This window comes from Aythya fuligula, chromosome 15 (assembly GCF_009819795.1).
Source record: "Aythya fuligula isolate bAytFul2 chromosome 15, bAytFul2.pri, whole genome shotgun sequence".
In the NCBI taxonomy this organism is placed as follows: domain Eukaryota; kingdom Metazoa; phylum Chordata; class Aves; order Anseriformes; family Anatidae; genus Aythya; species Aythya fuligula.
The window spans coordinates 12634814-12662711 of NC_045573.1; the positions used below are offsets into that span (position 1 = coordinate 12634814).

General features: G+C 56.0%; 2 protein-coding genes across 2 annotated transcripts in view; one reads left to right on the plus strand and one right to left on the minus strand.

The window, feature by feature from the left end:
• Window positions 1-2354, minus strand: part of LOC116495362 (ankyrin repeat and fibronectin type-III domain-containing protein 1-like) — a 158174-nt gene extending 155820 nt beyond the window's left edge. Inside the window, exon 1 of the mRNA XM_032197782.1 lies at window positions 2335-2354. The gene's annotated coding sequence lies outside the window, so the exon portion shown is untranslated. The remainder of the gene's footprint in view (window positions 1-2334) is intronic.
• Window positions 1-27898, plus strand: part of TEDC2 (tubulin epsilon and delta complex 2) — a 59970-nt gene that overhangs the window by 11108 nt on the left and 20964 nt on the right. The gene's annotated exons all lie outside the window — the stretch shown is intronic.

The following is a 27898-nucleotide window of genomic DNA, read 5'->3' on the forward strand; positions in this document are numbered from 1 at the left end:
CAGCCTGTGGGCAGGGATTTGAGCTGGACCTTGGGGAGGGGGTGGCAGCAGTTGCTCACCCACGACCCCGATGCGTGGGGGCAGAGCCCCCCTTAGTGCTGGTTTTGGGGCTGAGCTGCAGCAGCCAGGTCACCACAGCCCCGGGAGCCAGCAGCAGCCGCGTGCTGCTGCTCTGCCCACGGCATTTCTTAGCTAAACATGTCAGCCAGAGCACTGGCACTTTTTTGGCAGCTCCCTTCCGTCTCGGAGCAAGCCTCCAGACAGATCCCGCGGCTCAGCTGGTGAGCAGCTATTTGCAGGTTATTAATGAAATCATTTACTGCTTATTGCTAGGATTCTGCCAAAACACAAGGAGAAAAAAAAAAAAAAAAAAAAAAAGAGAAGAAAACCAACTGTTACTTCCAGCAGAACTGCCAGTTCACTGCAGGTCAGCTATTTGTGATGCCTTCTAAAATCGAGGTGTGCAGGACCCCATCCCTGGCACGGGGTCCTCCTGGCACGGCTGTGCCATGGGCAGGAGGTGCGGGTGACCACCAGCCCCTCGTGCAGACAGATGCCCAGCAGCAGAACGGCCCCGCACAACCCAGGCGATCACCCCAGGAGCTCTGCCCGCAGAGCCACGAGTCACACAGCCCTATAGCACCAGCAAGGGGCCCCAGCATCCCAGTAAGCAAACGGGGACACAGCTCCAGTCCCAGAGCACGAAGCTCGCCGTCTTACACAGCAGCGAGGCTGCTGCTGACAGCCTCTTTGTGGGCTTTCCTCCCCAAAACAGCACGGGGAAGCAGAGCAGCAGATAAAGCAAAGCAAACCTGCCCTTGCCTTGCTGTTAAACAGGGGATCTGCTTTCAGCAGCACATCAAGGGCCTGTGGAGATCAAGGAAACGCATTCCTTTATGCGCTCCCTAGGGCACGCAGCTATTTGCAACCTGAAAAACACTTGCTGCTGCCATACGTATGAGGAATCATCACCGAGCTGAGCACAGCAGCATGGCTTTGAGTGAACAAGTGCTCCCGAAAGAGCTGCACTTTGTGTGCTCCCTCCAACAGGTCCCCGTGCCCCAGGAGGGGCTGCAGGAGGGACACAGGCACAGCCACAGGTCCAGCAGCACCTCACCTGGTGGTCTCTGGCCGGGCACCCCCTGGCAGCAGGATCGGGAGCTTTGTATGAGCCCAGGAGCAGCCATCACCCTCCCCTGCCCATATTCACGGACTAATTAATCCTCCAGAAATCAGTCAAGTCCTGAACTAAGCCAGCTCAGCAAACACAGTGAGGAATTTCTGGGTCAGAACAACGGGGGGGATAAGGAAAAAAAATACAAAAAAATACAGCTGTCTTCTGCAGGACTTTTTCCTTGTATTCCCAAAGCTGTAACCCACTGACAGAGGATGCAGAAAAAGTCCCAGGAGCATCACATTTCACAGCACCAGCAAGAAAAACCAGCAGCCCTCCAGGAAACCCATCGGTTATTTGCTGAAGATGTGTCCTCCGTGAGAAGGAGAGCTTAATTTTGGGGTACCCAAAAAGACCCAAGGCTGTGAAAGTTGTTGCTAGCCGGGGCAGGAGGAGGGCGCTGGGGTAGAGTGGGCGAGGGGCACCAGAGCACCCCGCTGCCACCCAGCCGTGCGGTGTGAGCAGCGGCACCACGGTGCGGCACTGCCATCTCGTGTCCCTCACCCAGGCAGGCACCCACTGTGGGGACCCTGGGAGCACCTGGCTTGGGTGTACAGGAGGGAAACTCAACGGGACCACATTTCTGCCAAGAGCCGGGGGTGGAGGGACGCTCTGGAAACCTGCTCTCCCCCTCCTCACGCGTGCTAACCCAGCCCCAATCCCCAGCGCCACAGGTCCAGGCCTGCTCCCAGTCCACCTTCTAACTTCTTCCACGTGTCGAGGCAAACAGCCCAGAGAGGGGCAGGGGGTTGGAGAGGAGCAGGGCAGAAGGCCAGGCCCTCTCCTTAGCAGAGGGTTCCCCTCGAGGGGCTCCATCCCTGCTCTGCCTCACCACAGGGGGTGCCCAGCACCCCTCGGGCACCCAGGGGGCTGGGGAGGCGCATGCTGCCCGATCCCCCCGATCCCCCCAATCCCCCTGTGCGAGGCGGGGGCGGCCACGAACAATCCCAGCATTGAGAAGCCGCCTGTCCGGGCCCATCTGCAGCTCCACGGGCCAGCAGAGGACAAAGCCAACGTTAGCCGCTGGCGAGCCTTGCCAAGGCGGGGGAGACAAACCGGCCTTTGTGCGCGCGAAGGCGAAGTTAGCTTTGGGGAACGGAGCAGATAGCTCGGCCGCTGGGGCCTGGGCTTGGGCTGCTTCCCACACAGAGGTCACTTACCTTCTTACCGTATGCTCCTTCCTCCCATCTGCCAAATGTGGGATGAGCTGGGGGTCCCACCACGGCTCTCACCTCGGTCGTGCACACCAGGCCCTTCAGCACGCAGCGCCAGCCCGCTGGGGCATCCTTGAGCCACTGGGGAGAGCAGCGTGAGGCGTGGTGGGGCACATCCCTCCCAAAATCCATTTACCACCCTTGTTCTCCTTCTCCTGGGCCAGCACGCCTCAGGGGCAAGCCAAGCAGAGCTCTGCGCTCACTCTTGGACCCATCCCATCCCCTCCCAGCACTTCAACTTGAGTCCGTGCCAGCAATGATTTCCATATGAAAAGAAAAAACGCAAACACAACCCCCCAAGGACAACAGGCTTTCTCCCATTTCCTCCCTTCCTATTTTTGCTCATTGCTGGAGCCTCCAGGAGGAGGCGAGCCCCCTCGCCCGCAGGGAGCCAGCAGCCTCGTGTCCTCACTGCATGAGCACCGGGTTTGCCTCCAACCCACACGTTGCTCTCAGGTGATCCCAGCACGGATCTGAACCACGGGAACCTTTAACGGCACCCACCGAGGGCACCAAGGACAGCCCAGCACTGTGCACGCCTTCCCCTGAGCTGGGGAAATCCTGCCCTCAACTCAATGGGAAAAACCTGACCAGAAACAAGGGCAATCAGAACCTTTTTCCATCAATCAGCATCCCCAAGAGAAAGCTGAAATAATCGACCGAAATGCTGCAGTGAAACCACCAGGTTTGGCTGTGTATATGCTACTCGTATACATATATACTAAAACCTAAACTATACTAAACTCAACGCATACTATATCCTAAAACCAGGCCGTGCTGTCCTCTTCCTGGACGATCACCAGTCACTGGACTGATCATGGATTACATTCGCTAATTGATTGCATTCATTGCTTATTCAACAGAAGGAGTAGATGCGTGAGCAACAGCGCCGTGCTTCTACTTCCATACGGCCTCCTCCCCTCCGCTTGGCACTAGCAGCCAAAATATATTAGGGCTTCCTACTGACCTTAATAAATATGCATGGCTTGGCAAGAACACCCGATGCATTTACTTACTGCCAGGCTGGCGCTCGTTTATTATTACAGGGACACATCCTCATTAGCCTGAAACCCGGTACGGTAAGAGAGATGAGATGCCCCATTAAAAAGCCGAGGCAGAAGCAGCAACCACCTCCCACAGGAGGAGAAAAAAAAAAAAACAGCAGGACAGGGAAATGCAGAAAGCTAGAATAAGAGGAAGCTTTAGCATAAACTCTTCCTCCATTAGTGATAATAGAGGAAAAAACTCCTAAAAATAGATTTTTCAGTGCTTTTCCCGACACATCACAACGCCGCTCCATTTTCATATCTTTCTGCTCAAAGTGCCTTTGCTTTTAGCCTCCAAGCCTTAATGCACATATCACTGAGCTGCCTGCTGCCGATTTGCCCTGTGATAGACTGATAAAGGCAGCTGCCAGTCTTCAGCATCACTGAAATTCAGACAAATGCCTGTCTAGCTTCAGCCTCCGCTGCGGAACTGCTTCAGCATTTATAGCACAGGGGAAATTTGTTGAGGAAAAGAAACAAACACAACGAAGAATGCTATTTACAAGCCCTGATTTTGCTTCAGTAAAGCTGTACATTGATGTAAAAGAAATATTTGAGCTGCATCCTCTGCCACTCCTGCTCATCAAGGAATCTGCTCACCAAGGCTCACCAAGCCAGGACCACGGCGCTGAATTTAATGCGCCCGGCCAAGGGAGCCACTTTGCTCCTGTTCTGGCTGTGGGTGCTGAAACAGAGGAAGGCATCTGGCCAAAAATTCTTCAGAAAAACTCTTGCAAAACCTAGACCAATCGGCGGGTGGAAGCCTGGAAACCCTGGGTTCAGCTAGAAACATCTTCCTGCTTGTGAATTGGGGACGGCAGCCTCAGCCAAGCAGTTAGTGCTCTAATCACCGCGTCTGACATGGAGAAAGATGCCAGGGAAACATAATTTACGAGGCAGCTAAGGGGCTTGCCCTTCAGCACTGGGAAAATCTTCCAGCTCATTACCCAACGTAAGAATCACTTGGACAAATTAGGTAGTGGGAAGGCAAGCCCGCAGAGCAGCTCTCTGATTTACCTTAAAGTGACCTACAAAAGGAAGAGAGCATCGTGCACACCCTTCCTGGCCATCCTGACAAGACAGCAGCACTATTGTTAACATCCAAAATGCACAACAGAGTTTGGCATTTACTTACAAAGCTGTTTTCTGTTCTTCTGCATCTTAACTGGCATCTCTCAGCTAAGAGAGGATGCTCTCGGGGCAGGTTTGGTCCCGTAGCACCACAGCAGCTGCTCCTGGAGGGGGATTCATTTCATACCCCAGGACATTGGGACCAAAGGGCAGAGACTGTAACGCACCCGGCAGCCCCTGCGGGACCCCCTGCAGAAACAGGCCCACCTGTCAGCGGGGTTTGACCCACACACCTTTTGGTAATTTGTCTGCTTGATACATTTATAGCCAAATCCTTTGCCTTACTCACAAAATGAGGGTCGCTGGCCCAGCAAATGCTGATTTTTACTTTAATGATTCTGACTTCTTTGCATGAAATGGTCACGGCCAAAAGCAGCATAGAAATCAACTGCTTCAGGAGCTCCCTTCAAGGAAAAGTAAGGGAAACCACGTTTTGCCAAGTACGGACCTATTTGAGAACTCCTGGGGGTTTGGGCTGTTTCCTCTTGCTTTTAACTCAATCCCTGAAGGAGTTCTGTGCCTATTCACCACCAAACCAGCACCTTCACAAGAAGGAAGCCGGAGCCGCATGGTCACTGCTCCGGCACTCTCAGCAGCTGCCGGGCAGGAGGAGGAAGGAACAGGGGAGCAGAGCTGGCAGCCCAGGGCTGCTGCCAGCTACGAAGCCTCCTGCTGCTGGGAGAGGGAGCAGCGATGGTTAGTGCACAGGGAGGGACACGGACAGCTTCTCACAGCCCCTACAGCACGGCGTCCCCCTCCGTACCCACAGCATTAAGGCACGGCGAGGGCCAGGCGGTGACACAGCACCCGTCCCCCTCTGCGCTGCTGCCCAGCAGGAACTTGGTTTGCCACAAAGCCCCCACCAAACACCCGCTTTATTAAGGCTGGCAAGCGCTCAGGAACAAGCTACTCCCTTCCCTGCCAGCTTGAGAGGATGGGAGGGGAGGAAATTCATTCCAAGCACCATGCGGTCGCTCCCCGCGCAGGGAACGAAGGAGCGAGCCACCCCGCTGGGATGGGAGCCGTGCCGTGCCGCTGGTGGCAACCCAGACAGTGCCACCACCTCCCCGAACCCGCAGCAGCTCTTCCAGATCCTTCCCAGCTCGTGGCCGTGCCCACCTCCTGCCCGCAGAGGCAGGCAGCCAGATGCAAACCCGAGGAGCCCGAGGGCAGGGGGACCCTGGCGGAGCAGGGGCTGTGCCACGCTGCGGCAGTCCCGGCTCTCTGAAAGAGCCTTCGCTGCTCTCTGCATGAACTTTGACTGTCCGTGCAGCTTCCAGCCACAGAAACAGCCCGTCCCCAGCAGCACACGGCCCCTGCAAGGTCTTGCTGGCCACCACGCCAGCACCTGCCACCACGCCACCTGCCCACAGCGTGCTTCATACGAGGCTCCTTGGCCTCAGAAGCGCAAGATAGCACAGAGAAGGAGAAAGCCCCAGAGGAAAGCAGACAGCAACCCGCCCACCACCCCGCCAGGCCCCTCGTGCCCGGCAGGGAGCCGGCAAGCACAAACCCAGCTCCCACCGCAGCCCCGCTCGCCAGCACGGCCACGAAGAACACACCTTTAGGCTCAGCTTGGTCTTACGGCTTCTTTGTGGCAAAAGGAGAACGGGGGCATTTCGGTGGCAGGCGGGGATGTCTGGTGGGAGCAGGAGCAACCAAGCCGCAGGAACACGTCTCCCCAGGACAGCCCGTGCCTCGCCGCAGCACCCGAGGGGCAAAGGAGGAAAAGGATCAGCAAAAGGGGCTTGAGCTGTACCAGGGACCCGCTGGGCACCACGACCGCCGGCGTTGTGTGCAGGAAGGACGGCCCCAGGAGCCCCCGCAGCCCCGTGCTCACCACCGCCAGCGCCACACCGACGATGATTTCGTTCCCCGGTCCAAGACAACCAAAGAGAAAAATCGGGAAGCTCTTCCCCGCCCCGGGGCAAACGGCTGCTAACAAAGCAGCCAGGCACAGCTGCGCTCTCCCGGCGCAGGGAGCCCGGCTCTGTGCAAGCCTCCAGTGTGTCTGTCAGCAGGCAAATCTTCTGCCTACAGGCGAGGGAGCTGAAGGGGGAAGAAAAAAGCATCAAGAAACTCTTTGTCTGCGAGCATCCCGGCCGGGCGCACGTGCAGCGTGCGCTTCCTGACAAGGGCCGGGGGTGGGGGGAGGCCTGAATTTCAGAGCCCCCGTTTCCGCCTGCAGCCCGACCCGCTCGCTTATTGTCTTCTAAAAATAAAAAGTAAACACTGAGGAGCTCTTTGGCTCTACATCTGCTGTGTCAGAGCGTTTTCTGCTAGGAACGAGTCATGGGACCTCTTCCCAAAGCTCCGGGAGCTTCCCCTGAGACCAGGGCAGCCCCAAAGAGGTAGCGGTGCCCCGGGGACCAGCAGGTGGGGACCACGGCCTCCTGCCTTATATATTTTTTTTATATATAAAAATACACATATGCACACACATCACTTTTTTTTAGACTTTAAAGTCCTTCCCAAGGCAGAGTTTGCTGCCTGATGGTGCCAGCCAGAGCCCCGACGTCCCCGCTCAGCCGACACCAGGGGCTGAAGGCGAGCACAAGCTTCCTCCCCAGGCGGCTGCCACAAGCGGAGCACCTCGCTGCCCGGGCAGTTGTTTGTTCAGGCTCTTCCTTCACCATTCAGCTGCTGCACGGAACTGCAGGGCAACGAGATGCAAGCACAAGTATCTTTTTTTTTTTTTTTTTTTTTTTTTTCTTTTTTGGCCTGCCCATGGATTAAATCCAGCATCAATTAATAGCCCAGAGCTTTCGCTGTCCTCCCAGACTTCATAAAGTTGCTTACTTAAGCAAAACGCTGCAGGGAAGAGCCTTCCTACCCAAAGCAAAGCTCTTCCCCCGCACTCTCATTAGCGCTCTAACGTCTGCCAGCTCCAAGAACCAGCCTGTGAAAAATAAACTACAGAGCAGACATTTATTCTCCCTGTTTGACTGCTCTAGCCACTTGCACCGTGAGCTGTGCCAACAGCCCGTTAAGGAGCCCTCAGCCCCGGGGAAGGGGTTGGTAGCAGGACCCCAAAGGCAGCTCGCAGGGACAGGAGGGGATGCCAGAAGAGCCGTGGCAGCTGAGCTTGGTTCCCCTGTGCCAAGTCCTGCTGTACACCTGTGTTCAAGAGAGGCTCTGCTGCCCACCTCGTGTGGGGACGAACACCAGGGATCCCAGGGTCCTGAGCCTCTCTCCTTCATATCTGAAAGTCCTGGCAGTCAGGAGAAGTCCCCGGTGACTGGAAAAAGAAACATCACTCCCATTTTTAAAAAGGGTCGAAAGGAGGACCCAGGGAACTACAGACCGGTGCCTCAGCTCTGTGCCTGGGAAGATCATGGAGAAGATCCTCCTGGAAGCAATGTCAAGGCACGTGCAGGACAAGAAGGGGATCCAGGACAGCCAGCACGGCTTCACCAAGGGCAAATCGTGCCTGACCACGCTGGTGGCCTTCTGGGATGGAGGGACTGCATCAGTTAGCAAGGGAAGACCAACCAGTGTCATCTACTCGGACTTGGCTCCGTGACTGCACCCAGAGAGGGTTGCTCAATGGCTCCTGGTCCTGGTGGAGGCCAGGGACGAGTGGTGTCCCTCAGGGGCCTGTCCCGAGACCGGTGCTGTGTAATATCTGCATCAGTGACACAGGCAGGGGGATCGAGTGCACCCTCAGCAAGTTTGAGGTGACACCCAGCCCAGTGGTGCAGCTGGTACACCCGAGGGAAGGGATGGCAGCAAAGGGACCTGGACAGGCTGGAGAAGTGGGCCCATGAGAACCTGATGAGGTTCAACAAGGCCAAGAGCAGGGTGCGGCACCTGGGTGGGGGCAATCCCAGCCGTGAGCACAGACTGGGAGAAGAGCTCACTGAGAGCAGCCCTGCAGGGAAGGGCCTGGGGGCTCTGGTGGATGAAAAGCTCAAGGTGAGCCAGCAGCGAGTGCCTGCAGCCCAGAAGGTGAACTGCAACAGGAGAGGGGACTGTGCCCCTCTGCTCTGCCCTTGTGAGGCCCCACTTGGGGTCCTGCATCCAGGGCCAGGGCACAAGAAGGATGTGGGGCTGTCAGAGTGAGTGCAGAGGAGGGCTACAAAGATGATCAGAGGGCTGGAGCACCTCTCCTATGGGACAGGCTGAGAGAGCTGGGGCTGTGCAGCCTGGAGAAGAGAAGGCTCCAGGGAGACCTCACTGCAGCCTTTCAGTACTGAAAGGGGACTTAAAAAAGATGAACAGCAGCTTTTTGCTCGGGCAGGCAATAAAAGGACAAGGGGGAATGGTTTTAAACTAAAAGGGGGGAAATTTAAATTAGATGTTAGGAAGAAATTCTTCACTCAGAGGGTCGCAAGGCACTGAACAGGCTGCCCAGAGCAGCCGTGGGTGCCCCATCCCTGGAGGTGTTCGAGGCCAGGCTGGACGAGGCCCTGGGCAACCTGATCTAGTGGGTGGCAGGGGGTTGGAGCTGGTTTGGTAGTTAAAGTTCCTTCCAACCCGTGTCATTATATGACTCTGTGACAGGTAATGGGGTTGGCAGAGGCCAACCCTCTGCCAGCAGCTCCAGAAAGGGGCCCACCACCACCAGCACCCCCCCCAGGGCCCCGTCACCCTGTGCAACAACCAGCTTGCGAACGCGCACAGCAAAACTTGACAATCAAAATGCCATCAGCTCCTCAACCATTCCCTTCCTGGCTACCAAGCTACGCAGAGTGCATTTGCTTCTTGTGTTTTCTCCTCCAGGAGGAAGGCCAGCGACCCAGGACAGGGAGCAGCCAGCCTTCAGGCCCTGCAGGACTCACTGCGACGGGCACCGCTCACCCGTGGGGTGGCACAGCCGTGGGACGGGGCTCCCCTCCCCAAACTCTGCACAGCTTCCCCCAAACACAGCAGGACCCTGCAGCTCTGGTGTACGAGGCAGTGAGTCCTGGGGTACAAAAAAAGATCACCATTAAGCAGCGTTGTGTGCGTGTGTCAGGTGGTGACCTGGGTTCAGCACTGCCTACCCCAGCACCTGGCTGTACCACAGGATGGCTGATTTCCATCACCCACCGCAGCACTCCCTTTATCTCCACCCTCCAGGCTCTCAGAGGCCAGGTACTGCCCCACTGACCTGTCACCACTCCATACAGCACAAAAAACCCCAATCAAATCCACGAAACAACCACGCTCGTCTGAAAAACAAGAGAGAAATAAGCTTGGCTACTCATTAATTCACACGTGAGCCAGAAACCCAAGCCATGCCCATAGAACTTGCCAGCAAAAAGGCTCCACAGGCTGTTCCCCATCCAGCATCATCCCACGCAGCACGAAGGGCTCCCAGCCCTCCAGGGCCGAGCAGGGGGAGAGACCCAGGCACCCACCAAGCCCCAAGGGGCCGGAGGCACCACGACTGCCCCTCGGCTCCCCCCGGGTGTGCGCACACCTCATCTCCGCGCAGCACACGCTCGGCACCGAAATCCCAGAGGCTGGGAAGCAGCGCTGGGTGCAGAGCCAGCAAAGCGCAACGTTCAGTAAAGAAAATCCACAGTTTTTCAGTGCCCCAGATAAAGGACTTACCAGCTGAAACACTGACAAGGTGAGAAGCAGCCTGACACACCGGGCTCGCTCTGCACCAACAGCCCGGTCCCCCAGCAGCAGGCAGTGCCAGAGCTGCGCTGCCTCCAGCCACGGCAGCAAAAGGGGGAGCTGGGGCCAGGGCTGGAGGTGAGGAGAGGGAGAAGCCAGCTGCCTGTCTGCCCCAGGAAGCACCCCAGCAGTGGTGTGAAAGAACAACACCGTCCTCACATCAGGACCCGTTTATTGCGGCTGTAAACTTTTACGATGCCCGATGCCCTTATCTCGCAGTCGTCCCGGGATAAGCGGCAGTCCATCATTAAGTCGTGCAGCTACAATTTCACAGGGGTGTGGATCAATTTACCCATCGGCTACTTCTCGGTCTGTCCTGCAGCACAGAGCAGCCGAGGCAGACACCTCTCTCCTTCAGCTCTCCAGCCAGAGCCATGGAAAGGCTTTGGCTTTCCTCCAGCCCTCCTCTTAACTTATTTCAGCATGCTTCCTGACATCGGCATCAGAGGCAAAAAACCAACAGCATCAACTTGCCAAAGCCGTCAGCACGGTGGCTGCAGGCAGGGCGGGCGTGGGCAGCCCCCCGGGGCAGGTCACATCCTGCAGCCCCAAATTCCCCTGGGCAGATCCGACCGGGCACCGTGCCGGGATGCGGGCGCTGGATGTGGGACGGGCTCTGCTGGGTTTGGACCCAGTACTTCCAGCTTTTATGCCAACAGCTGGCCTCAGCCGCTGCAGGACCCTTCGTGAAACGCTCTCACCTGCTCCTCTTCTCTTTCAAGCCCATGCCAACGTGCCGCAGAGACAAGGCACCAGCAGCAGAGCGCAGGGCTGGCTTTCGCCCTGGTTCTGCCAAGCCTAACACACGTCCCTGCCGGCAGAGCAGGTCCCAGCTGGCAGATGAGAGATCTGCAAACCCAAAGGCTCTTCCCAAGGGATCCGCACAGCACCACAGCTCCACACACGTCACAGAACAAGCCCCGCATCTGAAGTTTCCACAGGGTTTTGTGCCTTCACTGGAGAATGCTCAGAAAACCAGCAATCAAAAGAGACATCCAGAATTATTTTGTATCGTTAAAGGGAGAAAAACGAGAGAAAGCAGCTAAGATAAGATCAAGTGCACGTCCTCAGAGCTTCAACCAGCCTCAAAATTAAGTCCCTAGGTAAGCATAGCTAATCATTTTACCTCACTAAGAAGCTTTCCCTTTACTTGTGACAAGAGCATTCATGTTCAGGGCTGGCTATATTCAAGGGAAATGCTCTTTAGCGCACTTAATGTGGTACCAAGCAAGAAAATAAAGAGGCAAGCCCATCGCAAACCTTTCCTCCACAACATCATATTTCCATATGGATGCTCAGTGTAAGACGGGTCGTATCTTCCAGGTGGAGAGCCGGTTCACTCACACATGCCCTTGGGAGCGCTGCAGCCCCTGGGACAGTGCCTGCACCCCAGGGCAGCACCCGCACCCCCAGCCGGCTGGCACCCAAGCAGAGAAGCCCCAGTGGAAGGCGTAAGCGTCCCCACCTGGTAAGGAGGCTTTCAAGCAAGCTGAATCTAACACAGCTCGACCCCCCTGCCCCGGGGGCACGTACACCCAGTGACCTTCCTGAGGCACCGCCGCTGACTCACCGCGGCTCCGGCAGCGTTGGCTCAGCTGTAGGCAAGGAGATGCCATGGTGACACCGGCTGACCGTGACTCCCTAACACGGGAGCCTTGCAGGACCTCCAGCAGAGCAGAGGCTTTGTTGGGGACAGCCATCGCCTCCCTGCCCTACCCCACCTCCCCACACCACGTCCTGCAGAAGCAGGTGAAGCCGTGCCACCATCCAGCACACCAAGGAACCACGCGATGAGCAGCAGGCGGCCACACCATCACCCAGAGCAGGGCAGAAACAGCACCCGGCCCGTCCTCAGCCCCCTCTGAGTCCCCTGCTCCGGGTACAGCCCCACACCCAGCCCCACTCGCAGGGCACAAACCCCACTCCTTGTGCCGAGCCCCCCGGCAGAAACCCAGCCTTCAGGGATCGCTGCCTTGTCCCAGGGAGAGAAGGGAAGAGGCATTTGCCTCTGCTGTCCCACCCACACGCACACCCCTCGCCAACACAGAGATCTCTTCCCAGGAAACACGAAAGGACTGCGATGGGCACTTGCTCGGGGAGCAACCGACAGAGGGTCAAAGCTCCAGCTTCAGAGCAAAGAAGATGACGGGAGGATAAGGGAAGGAACTGGAGGGGAGCTGTATAAATAGCAGCATTGTCCTGACTTCGTTTCGCAGGGCATCAGATGTCAACTGCAATCTTTCATTGCGGAGGGGAAGCCTCTAATTGATTCCCATCTGACAGTTTCTTATCCAGCAATTATCAGCCATCCAAACAAGGCAAGTAAATATGCTGTGCCCTACCGTTAAGGCTGGCAATGAATCATTGACTTGCAACAAAAACAGCCTCAACAGCAGCATTTCTCCAGGGCCAGAAGATCTCCTGCTGCTCCCCAACCTCCCTGCTTGGCCAGCCCTGGTCCCAGCAGACGTGGGGACCCCCCACAGCCCCTGCCCAGCTGTAGTCCAGCACCACCCTGAGCCTAAGATCAGGGATGGAATCGAAAATGGGGAAACTGTCTCCCCACTGCAAAAGCAGAGATCATCCCCTGCGCCTTGCCCCATCCCATCGCTGCTCCGCATGCTACTAAGAGCGGCCACCACCAGTGCAGCTGCTTGGGAGTCGGTGCCAGTCCCTGCCTGCCAAACCCTTCAGCAGCCTTTCTGGGGCTGGGACAAAGCAGAAATTCATGAAACCATTTGAGGCCTTTTTTCTTGGGAAAGGGCTCTCTCACCTCGAGATGGTTTTGTGGTGTGACCTTTAGAGGAGGAACAGTGAAACCCGCCGCCTGCTAGCTCAGGCTCGCAGCCCACGTGGGAAGCTCCTTGGAGCCCACTTTATTGCCAGCTCCACTTTCACATAGAAGTAAACAAAAATATTTCTGGGTTACTGAAGGTTCTCCCATCCCAGCCACTTGGCTCCAGCACACTACATCAGGCACAGTCACTTTTCTCGCTGCTGTTCACAAACCTGCTGCCCTTCTCCACAACACACTGCAAACAGCAATAAAACCCCAAACTGTTCAAAACCCAGCAGTCCCAAGATGACTGCAAAGTCAACCCCTCGCCTTCTGTCCCTCAGGCCCCCAGAAGAGCCTTCTTGCAGCCGCTGAGTGCCACCAGTAGGGAACCAAGCACACGAGACCGCACGCTGCGCCACCAGCAGCTGCGGGCACCTCTCCAGGCGCACCCCGCTGGCACCGCGCCGACCCACGCACCCAGAGCCAGCCCAAGAGGTCCTTGGTTCTGCTGATGCTTTGCAGCATCCTCCAGCACAAAGCTCCTGACTTCTGCTGCTCTGACCAAGAGCACAAGCATTGCTCGAAAAGCCATCGCCCACCCCGACACAAGATCGGTGCAGCCGATGAAGCCGAACGCTTCTGCCCCAGCCTGCGCGGCGGCCTCACCAGAGGGCTTTGCTTAAACGCTCCGTGATCCCAGTGTAAGCTATGGCTTTGCTTCTTGACATTTGCAAAACCCCAAAGCACTCAGCTTGAAAGAAATCCAAAGCAAAAAAGAAAAGGAGGAGATGGATGTTTTTCAAAGATGATTGTTGAGAGCTCCTGAGACCCTGCCGTTTTACAAAGGTCCTTCATTTGAAGCACATATTGCTTCCCAAACACGTGGCTTAAACCCAGGCTAGAACAAAACAACAATCTCGTACCAATTCCATCACAGTGATCAGCACCTCCAGCGAGCAGGGGGAGGGAGAACCACAGGAGGGTGTGTATATGAACATATACAGGTACCTGCTATAAGGACCAAAGGTCCTAGCTTACCATATGCCTGTAGAGGGACATCCCTGAAAACCAGGGAAGCACAAATATGAAATTCTACCTGAAAATGAACCGTATAGTAGAAAGTTTCATAACTACCATAGCGCTGACATTTGAAATTTTCCTAAACAGGCTGAAATCACAGGTTCATAGCACTATCCCAGAGTGCAGGAGCCCCCAGTACTCACCAGGTACAACCACCCAGAGGACAAACAGACCCTTGGAGATGTGCACAGCCAATCTATTTCCTTCCCAAACCTGCTTGCAGGCTCTGACATTGCCCTGCCCAGGGCACCCCCATCACACAGCCCACGCGCACAGCGTGCCCAGCTCCCAGGCGCTCCGACATCCAGCACTGCACACACCCCCACCACGCATCCTGCCCCAAGGGGTGTTGTCCAGGAGGACAAAAGTCCCTCCAGCAGCTCCAAAACCACCTGGCCCAGCCCTAGCAGGTCTGTGGGACTCCACATGTGGCTGTGATATCGGTCCTCTGAGCAAGGGGCTCAGCACCCATCACACAGCCAGCACCAGACACCAGCACGATGCGGGGCACGGGAGGCAAAGCCCTACAGCTCCCTTGCTGGGAAAGGCTCGCCTCCTCCCTCTGCCAAGCACTTCAAGATCTATACCTGGAAAGCAGAGCAAAAAAGGGCCGCACGTGACACAAGAAGGAAGCCTGAAGTTTCTCAGAGCTCTTCTCTCAGGGAACTACAAATATTTGCAGTGTTTTATCCAATATTCTTCCATATTTGCCCAACAGATGAATAGGTCACGTACTCCGCAGATTTAACGATTTCATAAGGTTTTAGCCTTTTCTCTGCACCAGTGACCGCTGTCCCCGCAGCCTGGCAGAGGACTGAGCCGGGGCTGGCCCCTGCTCCTGCCCACCCAAGCGCTGGCACCGTCAGGGGACATTGCCCCATGAAGTTCAACAAGAGCAAGTGCAGGGTCCTGCACCTAGGGAGGAATAACCCCAAGCACCAGAACAGGCTGGGGGCTGACCTGCTGGAGAGCAGCTCTGCACAGAGGGACCTGGCAGTCCTGACCAGGAGGGAGGCAGCAGTGTGCCCTTGTGGCCAAAAAGGCCAACAGGGGCCTGGGGGGCATTAGGGGAGTGCTGTCAGCAGGTCCAGGGAGGTGATCCTCCCCCTCTGCTCAGCCCTGGTGAGGACAGGCTGAGAGAGCTGGGCCTGTTTAGCCTGGAAAACAAAAGACTGAGGGGAGACCTCATCAGAGTGTATAAATATCTGAGGGGAGGGTGTTGAGAGGATGGAGCCGGTCTCTTCTCAGTTGTCCCCAGTGAAAGAGGCAAGGGGCACGAACTGAAGCACAGGAGGTACCGGCTGAATATGAGGGGGCACTTCTGTACCGGGAGGGTGACAGAGCACGGGGACAGGCTGCCCGGAGAGGGTGTGCAATCTCCTTCTCTGGAGATACTCAAAACCCACCTGGATGCCATCCTGTGCAAGGTGCTCTAGGTGATCCTGCTCAGACTGGGTGATCTTCAGAGGTCCCTTCCCACCTCGGCCATCCTGAGCAGTGCCACAAGCGGTCACGACTCTCCCGATGAGTTGGTACGGCAGCACCCAGAGCTGGGTCTTCATCTCCACGCGGGCAGGCAATCCATCAGCAGCAACAAAACCTGCTCTTTTAAAACACGCTCGTTTTCTGCTCTGTTTCTTCAAGGAGCACTCCTGACTGCAGAGCTCTGCCCGCATCCCTACAGCTTGTTTCCAATCATGCGCTAAAAGGGCAAGTAATGCAGAAACAAATCTGCACGAAAGGTCAGGGAGCTTCCCTGCCCCACCAAGCAGAAGGAAAGCCTTGCTTTCCCCTGCTCTCCTGGACCACCTCTGCTCTCCTGGACAGGCAGAAGTCCCCCCATTGCTGCTCAAGAGCATCACAGCCAGCACCGGGAGGGACGAGATGCCAAATGCACTGCCAGGGCAGCCCCTTCAGCAGCTACAGCAAGCAAAACAGCACGGGGCTCATCTTTGGAGCTGGGAGTGTGAGGGCAGGCCTGGACATTTCGGGAGGATTTCCTCCCTGGGCTGGGGATGCTGCAGTCGGCGCCCCAGGAGCAGCAACAACCAGCACAGCCCCACAACAGGGCCCGAGCTGAGAAGGGAAAAGCCTGACCCCGCTGCATGGGCTGGATGGCGCCCGGGACCGAGCCCTGGCCAGTTCCTGCACCACGAGATAAGGAGCTGGGAGCAGCACGAGCACCGCTTCCCACCCAACGCAGGCCGAGCAGGGGGGTGCCAGCAGCAGCACCACGGGCGCAGAGCCAGGCAGGTCGGCTTGGATCCGCACCCCAAAATGACCGGGGGTCCCCACGGCTCGGGAGCACCCAGGGGAAGGAGGCTGGGAGGAGAGAACGGATTCTCAGAAGATTTGGCTTCACACACAGCCAGCTCCTGAGGTCAATGCTCTTGCAGGGGCTGGGAAACTTCAGCGAGGATGTCTGCTATTTTAATTGCAAAACGTTGCTTTTTTTTTTTTCCTAATTGCAAATGTTTGATGACTCAAACGGCTGCTCCAACACCGCCCCCTGCAGAAGGGCAAATCAGTGGGCTACACCCCAAATCCCCATCCCGACACAAGCCCTGGCTCCCCCAACTTCACCCCCAAGCAGCAGGGACTTGCTGCGAGCAGCAACACCGGGGCCCTGCCAGGGTCCTGCTGGATGCTCCCCGAGGAGCTGCAGAGCTCCCTGCCAGGGCGAGCCGAGCTGGAGCACGAGCTGCTGCCCCTCACCTGGGCACTGCGACAGGGAACACTGCCCTGAGAAGACAACGCTACTTTTGAAAAAAAACTAAAGGCAAAGCCAAATTACTACCGCCAAAAACAAGCAGGCACAGGATGGGTTTTCCCCCCAAACTCACACTGGGGTGGTGTAATATACTCCTTTCTCCCAAGACCCCAGACAGCAGAGGCAGAGGGGGCCCCACAGCAAGGGCCCGCACGATGGAGACCAGAAAAGCTTCAGCACGGACGCAGTTCAGGCTGTATTTAGGGTGCTTTTATCACAGCGCGCATTTTTGTCCAATTCCTTTCGCTACAAAAAGAGCTGGGAAGGTATACAGCAAGCTGCAGAACGAGAAGTTAAAAAAGACAAGATCAAAGGTCTGTCATTGAAAATTAATTAACTCAAACCTGAACTATTAACATAAATTAAAAATTCAAACCACACACACAGCTACATTCATCTCCAAGTAATTTTCAAGAACCTCCAGCGCTGCAAGATAAGTTAATCTCACATTCCATTAATTTGCAGCATGCACGGAGGTTAACCTCCACTTAATTAGAACTAATTTTAATTTTGCTGGGATAGGGCAAGCGCACTTTGTAAGAAATCCTCTTGCCGTTACACCTTCCCGAGGGGCAGCAGCAGCTCTTGGTGCTGTGTCTCCCCTCCCCGTACACACACGGTGCCCCCATGGCCCCACGCAGGACGCGGCTGTGAGCAGAGCCAGCTTCACAGGGAGCATGGCCACGGGAGAAGCAGCGGTGATAGAAACAGGAGAGTGTCCGATTCACTTCTGCAGCATCCCTGCTGAGGGGGAGAGGCACACCGACACCAGAAGGGCTCCTGAGGGCTTGTGGACCAGATGCACGCCATGCCCCAGCTCCCCTGCAAAGCGACACGGGCAGAAGTCGCTGTGTTTGCACCTACGCGGTGTAACAGCGAGAGGAGACACCAGGGAAAGGACCAAGCACAGGGGAAACCTCACCGCTCACCACCTCCTGCCCCAGGAGGCTTCACACCAAGCCTGCTGGTCCTCCCGTGGCTCTGAGCGCAGCCAGGTCCAGCCGCAGCACGATGCCCGGCTCTCCGTCCTCGTCCTCCCCACCGGGAGCTTGCAGGAGGAGCACGCAGGGCTGCCTGCTGCCTGTTAAATCCCCGTCGTGTGAGCTTCACAGCTGAGCCCTCTCCTGCTGAACCAGCCCTGCCAGGAGTGCAGGACCACAGCGGCAGCCTGGGAAGGCTCCCGGCACCTCCCCACGCTTCCACGCACGCTTTTGTTTTAACCTGTGCACGGGGAGGCCTCCAGCCCAATTAACCCAAATTGATGCAAACCAGAATTCGAAGCGAATTCAAGGCATCCGCCCTGGAATCTTTGTTCATTTGCCTAAACCAGTCTGCAAACCCAAATCCCCATCATAACTGGGACTGCCTCCACAAGCAGGCCTTGCTGTGGGGTTGGGGCGGGCTCCCCATCCATCACCCTGGACCAACGCCACGTCCTGCAGCCCTCAGCCCCCCCAGACAGCTAAGCAAGCACCCCCAAGTGCTGTGGGGTCACCGAAACTGCCTCCCCTGGGGACTAACGTCAGCCCCACTGTGCCTTCCCAAAATCATACCCAAGCTGCTGGCCCATGGGGCACAGCTCACGTTCTGCTCACACCCAGGGAAGGGGCAGGAGCAGCTCCGTGGGCACAGAGACCCCTCTGCAGTGAGTGCAGCGTTAAGCAGTGACCGGCCCACCTGCAGAAGTGCTCAGCAGGCCGCCAGCCCGAGGGCAGCGACAGGAACCCGTGCACACAAGCCCGAGGTGCGCGTTTGCCTTCTCGCTGCCTTGGCCCTGACCTTCTCGCCCCGTCCCCACCAGCGTTGCCAGCAACACCTCCCGCCACCAGCGAGCCAAGCAAACCAGTGACTTCATCGCCGCTTCCTTCACCTAACTCGTCCCCGGAGACCCCGCTGCTGCTTTCCAGCAGGCGCAGCATCCTCCGAGCACAGCTGCGCGGCCCCCGCTTCCTTCCTGCCCACAGGCCTCCGGCTCCTGTCCACCGCTGCTTTAACCTCGGCCGTGCCTGCACGCCCGGGGACAAGCAAAAGCAGAAAGCAGCCTGCACCCTCCCGGGCCTGCACTGCACTCAGGGATGATGCTGGTTTGGAGGAAAACGCTGCTCCAGGAGATAAATAAGCAGCTCGCCAGGAAGAGCGGCTGACCCAGGGCAACATCAGATATTTAGACCTTTTGCTTCAGGAGTTGGCAAGAGCAATACTGGGGTAAAATATTTATACTGGCACTCTGCAGCGATGCTACGTAGCATTAGCAGAAAGGTTAGCATTTCCTTAATGAGCTTCACTTTCATCCTGCCTTCCAAAAATTCTCCTTTCTCAGGACCTAAAACCCGCTTCTTCTCAAGGAGGCTGCGCACACACCTCTTCCAGGTGCAGGAGCAGCTTTTTGGTGCACTTGTGTTTGTATGCACAGACGGAGAGGCTCCAGAGGCTCAACCTCAAACCCAGGGCCCCAGGACAAGCAGCCCCTTCGACAAACCCCTCCCAGGGTAAGGGCCCTGCGTGTGCCAGCGAGCAGAGGCACAGCTCACCGTGCCCGAGGACACCCAGTGTTAGTGGCACATCCCTGAGGCTTCCCATGACCCTGGCCTGGGCTCAGCAGAGATAATTAAAGCAAACACACTCGGAATAGGATCAGCCCTTAGCTTTCAGGCTCATCTGGTAGCTTTTACCAGGACTGCTTCCCCAGCCCAGAGCTACTCCATCACCGAAAGCACCACCGCTGACTGAGGGGCTTTGGCTCCGTGCATGAATTTCAAAACACATCTGCCCCTTCGCACAGTCCAACGCTGTGGGCCAAAAAATCGCTCTTCAGACGAAGCTTTCAGCCTCAAAACCCTCCGCAGGTTTTAGCCAGGCTGCCCTGCCAGCAAGCAGAGTTTAATCTCAGGACAACACTCGCCCTGCTCTGCTGCTCACCGAGCGATGCCGCTGCTTTCAGAGCCGTGCACAGGGTGAGGGGTGGCTGCAGGCACCCACTGAGAGCCAGGACCGAGAGCACCCGGGGCTGTGAGCACTGCTTGGTGAGGAGAGGGGGGCTCTCAGCATGCACTTCAGCTGCTTTGAGGGGAAGGGGATGGTTTAAACTGACCCCATCCGAGATGCTGACCCCGTGCAAGATGGCCTGCAGACCACAGCATCACGTGTTTGTTGCCTTTTTGTTGTTGGTGGTATTTTTTTTTAGGTTTTATAAGCTTTAACAGCTCTATTTTCTCCTTAATTGGTGCAACTGTTTTTAACCCTGCTCCTGGAGCCACATTGCCATGGTTACCCGCACAAGCCTCAGCAAGCGAGGGGTATTTTTAGAATTGCCAAAATGCACATCTCCAGCGGAGCTTCGCCGTGCAGAGCCCTCCTTGTTCCGCGGCACAGGAACAGGAGACGTGCAATAGGATGAAAATGTGGGAAATTCAAACCCAGCCACAGGAGAAGCCGATGGAGCAGCCGGAGCACAGCAGCCCAGGATGCTGGGAGGGGATGGGGATTCTCCCCAACGCCCCCGGCCAGCTCCCAGGCACGGCTGGGGACTCACCGGGACCCCAGGAGAAGGCAGGGGTGAGAGAAGTCAGCACAAGCTGTCCCACGGGCACAGGACAGCTGGAAGCACCCGCACTGGAGCTTTTACTTGGCAAATTTAATGTCACTGAGCCACATGTGAATCGGTGATGTCTTGGTTCCCATGCCAGGCCAAAGAAGTCTCTGCAAGCAACTGCTGCCCTGCAAGCTTCTGCCCAGCCTGAGATCCACCCCCAGCATCATCCTGTCTCTTACGCAGGGCAGCAACCAACACCAGATACACCATCCCACCCCCAACCCAAGGGAGTTGGGGTCATCTCCAAAGCCTCAGCAGCCCCGGTCTGTCCATCAGCAGCTTTCACAACCCAGACAGCAGCAGAGGAGCAGGCCCATGCAACAGCCAAAGCTCTGCAGCTGGATTTGCATCCAAGAGAGGCGGCACCAGCTACACGAGCTGGTGTTTGAGCATTGCTTCCCACCAGCTCTTACCAAGGGAAGAGGACATCAGTACCTCCACCTATCAGAGGACATCAGGACCTCCACCTGTGGCAGGGGAGCCCTGATGGGGCACTAGGTGTGGCGAGCCTCATGTACACTCAGGGCAGGTGATGCTTTGCTGATTGGGGCCGCTCAGACAGGCAAACCCTGAGGTACAGAGACAGCAACCCAAGAGCTGCTTCAGTCCCACAAGACACCAGGAGACACCCCTCCAGGGCAGCGACAGTGCCCAGCATCAGTTTGTAAAATATCAGGGAGGAATGCATCTGAACCAGAAGAAAATACCTCAAAGGAAATCAGGAAGAACAGCAAGAATTAGCAATATTCCAGCTAAAATCAGCACGTGGGTTAAGGGTAGACAGAACTGGTGGCTCCAGCAGGAACTCATCCTTCTGCAGAAAACCTCTCACTGAGAAAAGGGCAACTTCTGATCAGAAGCTTCTCTCGTTTTTCTCTCTAGCTCAGCTCACAGGTACAAGTCTACCAAAAGAGACTGAGGGCATGGAAGGACCTAGTCCCAGAAGAGCTGCTGCCAACCACCACAGCTTTTCTCTTGCCGTGCAGCAGCTGGACACGTGCTGCATGGCACACTATGTAGTTGTCTCCATCACCCGTGAGGAGAAGCAGGTCCCGGTGTCAGTCCTCTGTCCCAAGTCAAGCCACCGCCACTACGCAGGGACAGCAGCTCTCAGCACCCCATCCCCACGAGCTGCATTCAGCCCTCTCCGTCCACCCAAGCCCCCACAGGTGGATGTTTCAAAGAGCACACCACTCACATTGGAAAAAGGAAAAGAAACCAGAGGTGCAAACCCCCGGGAGGACGTTTTCTGTTTCAGAGAGCAGATGCGTTTGATAGCACCCAGGGGCTTAGCAATGTCCATAGGTTAAAGGAAGGAAAAGTTCAGAGTCCTCACGTGCTGTTTGCAGTCCTGCTTGGTATAAAAGAAGACGTTTGCAGCAGAGTCCCAAGAGGTTCCTGCTGCACATGCTTTTCTGAGCACCCCAAGGACGGCTGTGTACAGAGGAGCAAGGCTCCAGGCACAGTCACTCCTGGCCGCAGCCGGGATCTGACAGCATCGCTCCGGGTGCAGCATGGATCTGGAAGGATGCCTTCCCAAATAATCTGCACAATTCGTTTCAGAGCCAGAGAAGTCTGCCAGCAGCTATACTCATGCTGCCCTGTCTCTTTCATAAGGACACAAGTAATTATTGAGCACTCTAGCTACTAAAACTGATTAGAGCAAAACAAACTAATTTGGTTACAAGGCAATGAGCTGACCTCGTTAACGAGGTGAGTAACTCACTGACAATGTTTTGCTCTTACCCAGCAATGCCTTTCATTAGCTCTCAAGCTGCTCTATAAAGGAGCCCGGTATGTTCCTATGAACCCATTTCACATGGGAGGAAACCCATGCCAGCTTCCACGTACACAGAACTCTGTTTCCTGGGAATCAGTGGGCATCTCCTGCCATACCACCAGAAGGAAAACAGCACCCAGCCTGCCAGAACCACCAGCCTGAGGTGCTGCCATGCAGAGCAGCCTCCCCGTGCCTCTCCACAGCAGGCACTGGCTGAGCGAGTGCGCCCAGATGCACACAACCAGCTTCCTCCCACCTCATCACAAACCCAGCCTCATCTGCTCTTCTGGAAGGAGGAGAACACCTTTGGACGGCCAGACTCACAGTAAAGCCCCACAGTGGTTAGGGACTTTGCCATTTAGTACCCTGTGACATTGCACACCGTGCTTATTAAGCCCATGAAACACCCTGCGGAGCCAGCTCTCATCCCTCTCCTCTGCTCGGAGACATCAGTCACAAAACAAAGCTGCCAGCTGCCCTCCAATCAGTCCCCTCCTGCATGAGGGAACTGCACACCAGCAAAACTTTGCAGCCAGCATGATTTAGCCCACCTGACATCACCAAATCATCTGCTCTTGGGTTGGAGACACATGCCATCCCCACAGTCCAGGCTCCAAGGCCAAGCCGAGGTCTTCCTTCTGCTTGTGACAGTTGGGACAAAAAGACCTCAAGATATTGCTGCTACAACCCCCTCGCCTTCCATCCTTACCCCAAAAACTTCCACTACTTGCTGGTCATTAGTGACCAGGGTGTTACCAGGGTGTGACCTCGGAAAAATGTTTTTCTCCATCTCACAGAGAAGGGAAAGCTCGCAGTAAGAGGCGACGCATCCATTTGGGGTCCACAGCACGCAGCCATGGCTGGAGCTCAGTCACCCCGGGCACCTGCAGGCACGTGGCTTTGCAGGGCAACATCCAGCAGGGCAGACCGAGCACCTGCATCTGCTGGCAAGTCACAGGGGTTTCAGTGTGCTTTGCAATCCCCAACCAAGACAGATATGTGATTTAATAAGCAGTATGCATTACGCTCAGCTTATGACCCAAAAAAAAGCATTTAAGTAAGACTTTAACCAATTTCCCCCCTGTACCCTGTTAGAAAGGAATGCTTTTGCTGCAAAAAGGAGAGAAAAGAGAGTCTAAGAAGCTTGAGCACAGCCAGAGGACAACTGCACTCTCCCCATTTCAATCACACACCAACATACAGCAAAGACAGCAGAGCTCACAAGAGGAAGCAGCAGAACAAATACCTCAGAGGGACTTCTGGAGTCTCTTATCCATATTTGCACACTGAAACACTTACAAAGCACTACACGTGGGACAGACAGCTGAGCTGCCCTGCCTGGCTCTTACCATCCACAGGCTTCACCACATCACTGCAGCCACACCACGAGGCTGAGCTGTCCTTTGCCACGGCCAAGGCAGAGGTGATGAGGTCCCCGGATGAGTTCTGTAAATAAAAATAGAGAGAGTATAAGGTTTTGTACCACATTCAACTACGTCCCATACCAACCCCAAACCAGGTAACCACCATGGCAGCAACTCGCAGGCACACCCAGGGTGTTAATCTGGGCCCTCCACAGATTAGCTGCCAGGGAAACGAGTCCCCAGGAGGAAAATGAGGTTGCTGCCTTTCGTCTGGGAGAGGGCTTAGGAACACAAGCCACAGAACGCTCAGAACAGGGGCAGCACAGACTCTTACACCCCCAGAAAGCTAAAGAAATGGTAAGGGAAGAGGTGACAGCTCAGTGACAGTCAGAGCTGCACACAGAGCACGGCAGCCAGCGCCATTCGGCACAGCAGGACCAGAGCCCCAGTGGCCAAGCACCACAGCTAGCAGGAATGGTGTCAGTGGAGCCCCAGGAGGATCCAGGAAATGTTTCAGGCCATGCCCAAACTTTACCCAGCCTCAGGAGCAAGCAGTCCTCAGCCTTCATCATATTAGCATTTAACTTCTCACTGAAATCCTTCTCCGAGACCAGAAGCCCCCGCAATTTGGTGGCTCTCCATGAGCACACCCCAGCGGTGCTGAGCTCTCCCGATTCCCCTTTCCATCTCTGCAGACTCGCAGACAGACGTTCTGAAACGAAGGAACACAGCCCGGGACCCAAGCCCTGCTTCACGCTAACCGAGCTCTGCCAGACATCCGACAGATCACGTCGGTCATTCTTCCCCAGAGCCAGCACTCGCTGTTTCTCAGCACGAGAAATTTCATTTCCTACACGTAGCTCAAGCACGAAAAGCTTTCAAAAGGTCAAAAAAATGAAGCCATCAGTTTATCGCAAAAAGTAACTTCCTATTCCAGCTCCTGAAAGCCTGGGCTCTCCAGCACAAATGCTCCACCTAGAGCACGCCGTGCCAGGGCCTCTCGCCCAGGGCTGCCAGCACCCGGAAAGCTGGGCTCGAGCGGCCTCCGGGGAGGCAGCGGAGGGGCGAGCAGCCAGCAGCCCCACCTAGCCCCACTCTCCCACCCCACCCAGCAGCAGAAGCAGAGCAGAGACCACATCAGCTGTGTCCACCCGAGCTACAGCATCCAGCCCTGCCTGACGCCCTGCCCGGAGCGTTTCAGTGCTGCCCAAATGGCACTGCTGTCCCAGCGAGGCTCCGTCCCCAGCCTTTACGTGTGTTTTTCAGCATTCCCAACAAATAAACAGTGCCCTGGCTCTCCAGGGATCACCACTCAGCCCAAGTGCTCTCATTCTCACCCACTGACACGTGACCGTGCAGTTTGGAGATGAGGACATCAAAAAGCAGGAGGCTCCAGCAGGAAGGCTGGAATTCGACGATTGTTGAGGTCCCTTCCAACCCAAACCATTCCCTGATTTGCTGAGCCAACAGGCAGGGGGACGTGGGAAAGTGGCACCCCAAGGCGACAGGGGTATCCTGGGGGGGATATTTGTCCCTTCCTGTTCTAGGGACTGCAGCCTCCATCAGAAGGCTGCCTCAGCACCACGCACCTGCCCTCGCAGATGTCCTTTACCATCTCACCTTGAACCAGGGAGAAGCTGGACACAAATCAAAATAAAAAGGCAAGCACAGCCAGGAGAAGGTGCAGGCTGTACGGAGGAGAAACCCCCCAAGCTTAACACAGCCCTGGCCACTACAGCGTGTCAAGCTCAGCCTGGGGCAGGCAGAGCAGCTGACACAAATTTCTCCTTTTGGAAGGAAATACGAGCCCCAGGAGCAGCAGACACCACCTTGTGCTGCAGCAGATGGGGAGCAGCCAGACACCAGGACCAGCACACCAGAGGGCATCCATCCCCTCGTCCCCTGCTGCTGGGAAGGGGACAGCTCTCAGATCTCAAGCAGCAGCCCCTGGGGTCACATTTGTGAGCACCAACTTCAGACGTGTGTCCAGAGCCGTGGCACAGGGCTCCATATCCACCGCCAGGCTGCCAGCCCCAGCTCAGTCCCGCACTGCTCCCCGCGATTCCCAGCACTAACGATGCTGCCAAGCAGAGGGCCATAAATGAGAATCAGGGTGGCTGAGCGCTGGGTAAACGGCAGCGGTGCGCCCTCTCCGAAAATTAAATCCTTTAAGCTAACAAGAAGAGTGTTTGCCCTCGAGCTGGAGGGAAAAGGGCTGGTAATTAAAAGCCCCGTAGTCATAATGACTGCCATACCGGCTAACATCTCGCCCTTTTCTGACTATTAATTTAATTAGCCTGATTTAATTATCCTGCAGGAACACGATACATGGCCACACGAGTTTCTACCCAGATGAACACCAGAAGCACAACTTCTCAAGTAGCACCTGAGAAACGCCTCACCCCGCACACTGCCCGGGGCAGAAGGTGCCTCCTGCCAAGAGCTGTTCTCCAGGAGCAGATGCTGAGATCCTCACCGAGCCTGGGGCTTTTCTGGGGCATGGCCCAGCCTCCCCAAAAACATTTGCTGCCCTACACTGCCAGCTACCTCTCTGTGCACTGGAGAAGCCCTCCTGAGAGGGCGCAGCTCCACGGCACAAACATGACCCCAGCTCTGGGAAGCGCTCAGATGATTTTTGTTAGCATCAAAGCAGATCTGGATTTTTACTTAGTGGAAGGGGAGAGGGAAGGATGTAAGCTAAGTCATGCGACTATTATGGGAAATATGTTCTCATAATTTTAAATGAGACGAGCAACTCTATAAAAAAAAAAAAGTCAACCAAGGCTACCTTTGGTGCGGTGGGGTGAAAGCTGCGACAAAGGTCAACTTTCCACCCTGTCCCCAGCAGTCTGAACAGGAAGTTCCCACCTAACAGCGCTGCCCCTTTTGGGGCAGAAGAGAAGCTACTGAGCAAGTCTCAAACTCCTCAAAATGCAGAAAGACTTCGGGAACCACACAGGAGTCCTCAGTGCTGCAGCAAAATTAACTCGGGCAACCAAAGCAAAACAGCCGCACCCGGGAGGATGATACCACCGGGGAAGCCCAGGTTTAAGATGTACAAAGCATCTCCCCTTGGGTTTAATTATTTCTAGAGTTACTGCTTGATAGGCAGAATATTTACAATGAAGAAGGAAAGCAAACAGCTCCCTCCCTCCCTGTTTTACTGCTGTAATTATCTGCTGAGAGCAAGAAAAAGTAGCCGTGGGGGAAAGAGAGCGAGGATAAGCGAGCTGCTCCTGAGCATCCCCCCCAACATCTCCTCCTGCCCTTGGGAGGAGAAGGCACAGGGAAGGAAAGGGGGCTCCCAACGGCCCCTCCTTGGCATGGCCTTCAGCAGGGTGAATGCTCAGTGGTGGCCCCAGCCAGGCTGCTCATCCCATCCCATCCCATCCCATCCCATCCCATCCCGGGGACTCCTGGCCTAGAGGAACCAGCAGCCAGAAACCCACTCCTCGGTCCTCCTTCCCTTCTTTCTTTTAAGGGCACAGAGCTTCTCGTTTATATTCCAGAAGCGTTTTACAGGGCGCATCTGGACACTCCGTAGTCTCACTTGGCTGGCTGAGCTTCCATGTCACCAACATGGGAACCTTCCGTATTCCCCAGCTGAACCCGAGGAAACCCAATTTTCAACAAGGAAAAGGAAAAAAAGAGGAAAGCAACCTCTGAGGGGACAGGGCAGAGCCAGGGCTCCCTCCCGGGTCTGTCACCGGGCTTCGCGTTTTCTGTGGAAATCTGGAAACGGCAGAAAAAAAGCCCCAGTGCTGGAATCAACCTGCCGGCCGAGGAAACCCCGGAGCACACAAACGCACCAAAAGGCCCGCAGGACCTGCTGAATGCACCATTGAGGAGACCAAATCCCCTCCGAAGCCAACTTAGCCGGAGACACAATGCAATCTTTCTGGAGAGCAAAGCCCCGCTCGGAACCAGCGGCGCAACGGGGCGGCCGCGGCTGAGCCCTTCCACGCGGGAGGACTGCCACCGAGCAGCAAAACAGCATTGCAAGAGCATGAAGTAATCCCACCCCTGCAGTCCCTGTTTTGCTATCCAATTAGCTACTCCAAGTGTAAAAGGGGAGGAAAAAAAAAAAAAAAAAAAAAGGAAAAGGGAAAAAAAAAAGCAGAAAGCGTGCTGCAAAGCCAGGAGATGTTTTGCAACGCGCGGACTCCTGGAGCACGGCCCCTGCGCTCCCAAAGCCACGGGCGCGGTGGAGGAAAGGGGGGGGACGGAAAGGGGGCAGCAGAAGTGGGGGGGAAAAGGGGTGGCAGAAAGGGGGAGGGCAGCAGAAAGGAGGAGGGGGGAAAGGGAGAGGGGAGGCAGAAAGGGGGGCGCGCAGCGGAAAGGGGAGCGCGCAGCAGAAAGGG